Raw genomic sequence first — 7,500 nt, 5'->3', positions numbered from 1 at the left:
AGATGTCATTTTACACAGGATTCCCAGACTATGCCACCTTTAAAGCTGTATATATGGCTCTACAGCCCACGCCCACAGGCATGGTTGGATGGAGTCAGGCTCAAAGGCTTACATAAACAGAGGTACAGGTCATCAGAAAGGCATTTAATATCCCTAAACTAGCAATTATGGACCAGTTCTTTCTCTTCCTCTGTCGTCTCAGACAGGGTTTTGCTGAGCAGTGCACTTTGGTGTGTCACAGTCAACTGTGAGCAGAATCTGTGTCACCTGGGCTAACTATCTATACTTCATGTTAGGAGTAGATGAATGTATGCCTACTTTTTTTCAAAACACTTACCCAGACACCAGAGTCATTCTAGACTGTACAGAAATATATGTGCAAACGCCTAGTTCGAAGGTACTTAACTCCGAAATCTATTCCCATTACAAGGACAACCCAACTTTCAAAGGCCTGAATGGAATTGCCCCGTCTGGTGAGGTGTCATTCGTTAGTGACCTGTACACAGGCTCCATATCCGAGAAGGAGATTACAGAATTGTCCGGCATCCTAGCAATGCTTGAAGAAGGCGATTTAAGTCACGGCAGACAAAGGGTTTCTGATTAAGGAAATGCTATCAAAATTAAATGCCTCCCTTGTGACTCCACCCTTTTTAGGCCCAAGTGGCACTTTCAGTGCAGATGAAGTCACATAAACAATCGCAAGACTCTGTATTCATGTTGAACGTGCGATAAGGAGAATAAAAGAGTTACACATATTTGATGGCGTCATACCCATGACACTAGTAGGCTCTGTTAACCAGATGTAGGCTGTGAGTGCAATGTTAACAAACTTCCAAGGCCCATTCTGATTTTCTGAAAAATTCTCAGTCACAAGTGAAATAGGAAACATAAATTGAATTGATGTTTATTTGTACAAATCTGTCATGTTTCAAATGCACATCATATTCATGATATCGTCTTATTGTACTAAATGATATTATTTATTATATATTGTATTGTACAATTCATACATCATTTCTCCCAGAAATTGTAATAAAGAAATCTGTGAAATGCAATCCTTTGTTTTTTATACTGACTTTCTTAGCACAGTGCAGGCAGGAAGGAGGAGGGAAAAAAACTATCAAGTTTAGCGTTCATCTCTTGGTCATGGGACAGCTCCACCTGTAATAGATCAGAAAACAAAACATTAGAAAAATGTTGTTTACAGCATATGGGTCAATGACATTTTTTGTGGCAGAGGTCAGGTGATGTAATCACAGCTTGTACCATACTATATTAATTATGTAAATTACTTAATTTGAAATGTACAAAATAATATTTTAAACAATCCAGTAGATGATTCAACAAAAGAGCATTTGAATCATGTTGTGACAATAACGTACACCACCCTGATATGTTTGCCACTAAAAACATCAATGACCAATTTGCAACAGTGTGTAATAACTAAGTCTTAGAGTAACTAACACCAAAGGCACCATGGCACAGTAATCATGGACTCTCAGTGTAGGCCTACCGAAACTGACAGAGGGCAGAGGAACACTTTGTAATACCGCTTGAAAAACTGTTTCCAATACAGCAACATGTCACAAAGTAACTTACCAAACAATAGTGTATTTTGCCATTTTGGAAGCCTTGGTTTGTCTGCTATGCTTACTTTCTTATCACCTCACCATGTATGGTCATCTATGGTTTTTTTCCCCCTCCCCTCGACGTTTACCGTATGTAGCCTATGTTATGCGTGTAGGTTTTCATCGACAACCTCTGTCGATGCTCTTTGATCTGAGTATCTGGGATAAGACCATCAACACTTTGCCCTGTCTGGTTATACTATTTGACATGCAACATGCTTCACCATATTAACAACGGCATGTTAAACGCTTGGTGCTGACATTTTAGACAGGGGAAGTGTAGGTTATCAGATCGAAACATGTAGAAAGCAGTTGACTGCAGCACGAACTGAGCAGTGTAGCTAACATGGCTAAAGTCTAATAGAAATCTCATTCTTTAATACTTTACCATTGAGTTACGTTCCAGTGTTCACGGGGTTGGACGTCTGTGTCTTCGGCTGGCGTACTAGCGTTGCGACGAGGCAAGGGCTCAAACATTATGGTCGTATGCCTTCTACAGAGAAAGTTTCTTCCACCCTGGCGGCCTCTTCCATGTCGCGTTCCTTCTTGACAGCGTCGTTGGCGTTGGCCCGTTGCTAAGAGAAACCGGCTACAATCAAACATGCTTGCGCACCTTCTCCCCCTCAACAATCCCGCCCTCTTGATAAACGACCAATCAGATTCACTTTATTCACTCGTGTAAACTCGTGTAAAGTCGTGCTCCACTCGGGAGAATTCTGAACGACAACAGTTGGAACGGTCGTTTCCCTACGTCTTTAAAGCTTCGGTTAACAGCAGGATAAAGAGACAAGAGAAGAAAAGAAGACGAGAGAGAGAGAGGAAGAGAGGAAGGAGGAGGGATGGAGGGATGGACAGGCTGATCTAGCTTGAATGTTTGTGTATTAGTCATGGAGTTAGTCAATAGTGATAGTCAATAGTCAATTTGGCAACTTTTATGTCATTACCAATGATGTTAATGTTTGAGAACGGAGGAGTGTGTGTGTGTGTGTGTGTGTGTGTGTGTGTGTGTGTGTGTGTGTGTGTGTGTGTGTGTGTGTGTGTGTGTGTGTGTGAGAGAGAGAGAGAGAGAGAGAGAGAGAGAGAGAGAGAGAGAGAGAGAGAGAGAGAGAGAGAGAGAGAGAGAGAGAGAGAGAGAGAGAGAGAGAGAGAGAGAGAGAGAATAAGGTAATTCACACCTTAAAGGTTGGTATACACATCCACAGAGTGAAGGACAGGCCAGAGAAATAATATAAAAAAATCTCTTGATATCAACATTCAAAGAAAACGGGCGCCTTTCTTATAGCCTTGATATTTACTGAACTTTACTGAATCACACAGTGGAGTAGTAGGAGGAGGATCAGTCAAGTGTGTGTAAAATATGGAGATCAAAAGAGAAACGGATGCATATTGAAGCCTGAAAGAGGAGGTTTTCAAGACAAACATAAATCTAGACGTATCTCAGAAGTATAGAGCAAGCCATTTTTAAATTAGCTTTAAACTACTTTGGTACCATCAATTCTACTTTTGCTAATTTAATTACACTAATGGAGGAAGAACACATTTAAAAATAATAATAATACTATATTTTACTATATTTACGCCTTTACTTCACAAGACAGTTGAAGATGGTGACAGGAAGTAAATGGGATAAAGAGACAGGGGAGGATCGGGTAATGACCCCGGCCGGACTCCCTGTGGGTGGGCATGCAAGCCCAAAGGTGGGGGGCTTAGCGCGCTCTGCCACAGCGCCTCCAAGAGAACACATTTTTGATTTAGACTTAAAAAGGACTTTGTGCAGTTCTTTAACTTTCCTGGTCAGTGGTTTTTATTCAGAAAGGAAAAGGGGGAGAAAATGACACCTATAAGCCCAGGCAGGCAATCAGCCTCGCTTGTTACCACAAAAGCTCACATTTCACGTTAGGATATTACCGTTGCCATGGTGCTGCTCGACCAATGAATTCACACTACTTAGGATCAGCCGAAGAACCGAAGGAATAAAAATGAACGCAGCGGAGGAAAGGGTAGGCATACCTCTTGATTTCCACTATTCTAGACACACATTTGAAGTAGATTATGGAATGGATGCCATAGATAAGTTACACATGAGAAAGTATTAGCATTCATTCAGTCTTTCATTCATTCATTTATTCATTACCTCCGCCAAAGAATTATGTGAGTCGCCTGAGTTGTGTGTCCATTCTTTTGTTAGTACGTTTGCAGCGCATGTGTTTTCTGTCCACCAGAGGGCAGAGCTGAGTGGTTATCATTCATTCATTCATTCATTCATTCATTCATTCATTCATTCATTCATTCATTCATTCATTCATTCATTCATTCATTCATTCATTCATTCATCCATTCATAACTAACAATTACTCTAAAACTGTATCAATTTCCACCCATTTTCCAGCTTGGAACAAAGGCATTAACCGTCTGCACAATTGGTCATATTTGTGGGGAATAGCAGGCATAATTGCACATCATTGCACTTTATTTTCACATATTTTTGACAGCAGCATGCCACAGTGTCGGCCAAAGCAGCTTAGAAATTCTTCCTCTTTATAGAGCTGTAGAGAGACTTCGATGACTCAATTTTGGAACCACTAATCCAGGGGTGTCAAACTCATTTTGGTCCGGGGGCCGCATACAACCCATGTGGACCTCAAGCGGGCCGCATTAGTAACATCATCGCAAAAAAAAAAAAAAAAACGTAAAGCAGAGGATTAGTGTTCAGTACTATCACATTTTAAGTGTGTTGAATAGAAAGCAATACTGATAATCCTATGCAAAATTTCCTTGACTTCATTCATTCATTGGCAACCGTCAAACAATTAAATATGGGACAGTTCATTTTGGTAGGGGGTCTGGGGGTTTACCCCCAGAAAATTTTGTATTTCTTATATGTAATTTCCTGCATTTTCACACATTCTAAGATCCCGTTTCCAGTTTGAGCTTAATAGGAGCCAATACAAATCCTATTATATTTATTATTTAATTACAACCAATACCAATACAATACGAATAAGAAGTATTAACATTTTATCTCTTTATATGAGGTCTATAATATATGAGCTTTATGAAATGCCTGTTACAGTACAAATTCACTATTTATAATAGAAGTGTGATGTGCACTTTACTACATATATACAGTGTAACAGAGGGACCATTGGGTTTATGTCATGCAGGTTTCGATTTTGCCCCGAGGGCCGTAATTGCGCATTTCGGTTATTTCATTAAAAAAAAAAGAACAAAGAAATGTAAAAAAAAACCAAACATTTTTTTTTTTTTTAACATCCGGCCCGGATGGAACCCTCCCGCGGGCCGGATGCGGCCCGCGGGCCGTATGTTTGACACCCCTGCACTAATCCATGACTGTCTTACAGCAGTACTTTTGAAGAAAAAACTGTCTTAGAGAAGTTCAAGAAAAGGCTCTCCCAGACTTCCACACCCTCTCAGTGTGTGTGTGTGTGTGTGTGTGTGTGTGTGTGTGTGTGTGTGTGTGTGTGTGTGTGTGTGTGTGCGCGCGCGTGCGTGCGTGCGTGCCTGCGTTATCGGAATACTGACCTCCTGGGGTCTTGCAGCCTCTGCCTTGGACTTTCCTCATAGATTAGACGGAGCGGAAAGAGGGGTAGAGAGAGAGAGGGAGAGAGAGAGAGAGAGAGAGAGAGAGAGAGAGAGAGAGAGAGAGAGAGAGAGAGAGAGAGATTTCAGTGGAGTAGGGAGCCTCGGTCCAGACTTCAAACTGCACAGCGTGGAGTAGCGTGGTGGTGAGAGAGAGAGAGAGAGAGAGAGAGAGAGAGAGATTTCAGTGGACTTCAAATGAGGTAGTGGTGGTGGGGAACCACAGGCTTCAGCTGATGGAGTAGTGTAGTAGTGGTGGTGGTGGAGTGGTGGTCAGATCACATGTGCTCCAGGGAGCCTCGCCCTATCTAATCGCCTCCCTTCCCTGGGGTGGACCGACGGTAATTAGGGCAGAAACGCACATCGCTCTCATCCTGGTCCACTTTAATTAAAAGTTGATGCAGTTTAATCATCATGGTTGAGGATATCATTTTTCCCCAGTTACTCCTAATTTCTTTCAAAGAAGGGCAAAGAGAACTTTTCCTCCCACCTCTCTCTCTCTCTCTCTCTCTCTCTCTCTCTCTCTCTCTCTCTCTCTCTCTCTCTCTCTCTCTCTCTCTCTCTCTCTCAACCAGTTTGTCTATGTCTGGAGTGTGTTTGTGTGTGTGTGTGTGTGTGTGTGTGTGTGTGTGTGTGTGTGTGTGTGTGTGTGTGTGTGTGTGTGTGTGTGTGTGTGTGTGTGTGTGTGTGTGTGTGGTTTCCAACATTGTGTTGAGGTGAGTTCAAGGGTGTGCATTTTCTTTGTTTCCCATTGTTTTTTAAGGGTGTTTAAGAACTATTCACTAAGTAACAGCAGATTGATTTGGGTGAGTGCACAATGCAAAATTAATTGAATCCAGTCTTGGTGCTCCAGTATGCCAAAGGCCTTGATGGAAAATATACCACAACTTGAAACGGAATTAGATGATTTTAACACAATTGTATTCATTTACCTTAATTTGTGGTAGTGTAAATGAGTTTTCCTGACGAAACACTCCTCTACAGTGGACTTAATGAGGCTAGTACTATTGAATTGCTCAAAATCTCCAATGGTATCTCTGCAGCACCACACTCGATCACAGTCAAGCAACATTCCAGAACTAGAAGCGTCTTATGCAGAATATACTGAGTGTAGTGAATCTATAAGATCAATATAGAGACAAATGGGGCTGAGTCAGTGCCAGGTTTCCTGAATATCATCTCCTACATTATTTTACACAGTCCAGGTATATTCAAAATACACAAATATTAAATTGCATCATACAAACATTATTTTTTCTATGCACTCTGCATCTCAGTCCAAAGAAAACAAAAAAATGTGACAAAGTTTGTGTGTGTGTGTGTGTGTGTGTGTGTGTGTGTGTGTGTGTGTGTGTGTGTGTGTGTGTGTGTGTGTGTGTGTGTGTGTGTGTGTGTGTGTGTGTGTGCGTGTGTGTGTGTGTGTGTGTGTGTGTACTGTATGTGTGTATGTGTGTGTGTGCGTGCGTGCATGCGCGCGCGTGCGTGTGTGCGCAGGTGTGTGTGTGTGTATGTGTGTGCGAGTGTGTGCGTGTGTGTGAGTGTGTGTGTGTGTGTGTGTGTGTGTGTGTGTGTGTGTGTGTGTGTGTGTGTGTGTACGTGCGTGCGTGCCTGCGCGTGTGTGTGTGTGTTTGACATAGTGTGTGGCAAGTTTCCCACCAGGGCTTGAGATGCACTTTATGATTAATAATCTGCTGTGATCTGCTTGGCCTTCATATTGAGCTCCAATGCCACACTGCTGCAGTAATGGCGGCCCAAGATGGATGGACAGACAGGCACCAAGGACCCAGTGATGATGCCCTGGCCATAGACGAGGAAAGCTATTCAGAGTCAGGGGTGCTGAGGTACTTTGTATGCTGTAGGCAACTCATTTAAACTTGATGCTACAGGCAACATGGATTTTTTAAATAACAATGGCTGATATTCAGAGTCAGGAGTGTTCGGTAACATTATTTTATTTGCCTACGCAACTGAATTCTCTTTTCTGATTGGCTGATGGGGTGGCCATTAATTCCCTATAACCTGTCACCTGTGTCAAGTAGTTCAGAGCAAAAAGTAGGATGTACAGTTCCATGTCAATATGCAGGGAATCATAAAGTGCAGTCATCACATAGAGAATATGAGTCAGCGATGCTGAATGGTAATGAATGGAAATAGACAACTTTTGTGAAATTAGGCCTAAATTCATTATTATGGCCTAAATATATATATAGCCTATATATATAGCCTATATACATAGCCTATATATATAGGCCTGGACGATTTTTCGATTTCA

General features: G+C 41.9%; 1 long non-coding RNA gene across 1 annotated transcript in view; it reads left to right on the top strand.

Annotated features, from left to right (window-relative positions):
* Positions 1–301, top strand: part of LOC134435749 (uncharacterized) — a 1,171-nt gene extending 870 nt beyond the window's left edge. The window contains exon 3 of the long non-coding RNA XR_010032082.1: positions 1–301. This exon is cut by the window's left edge and continues 175 nt beyond it. This is a non-coding gene — a long non-coding RNA (uncharacterized LOC134435749).
* Positions 302–7,500: the final 7,199 nt, after the last annotated feature.

This window comes from Engraulis encrasicolus, chromosome 20 (assembly GCF_034702125.1).
Source record: "Engraulis encrasicolus isolate BLACKSEA-1 chromosome 20, IST_EnEncr_1.0, whole genome shotgun sequence".
In the NCBI taxonomy this organism is placed as follows: domain Eukaryota; kingdom Metazoa; phylum Chordata; class Actinopteri; order Clupeiformes; family Engraulidae; genus Engraulis; species Engraulis encrasicolus.
This window is presented reverse-complemented; position numbering and strand designations above follow the sequence as displayed.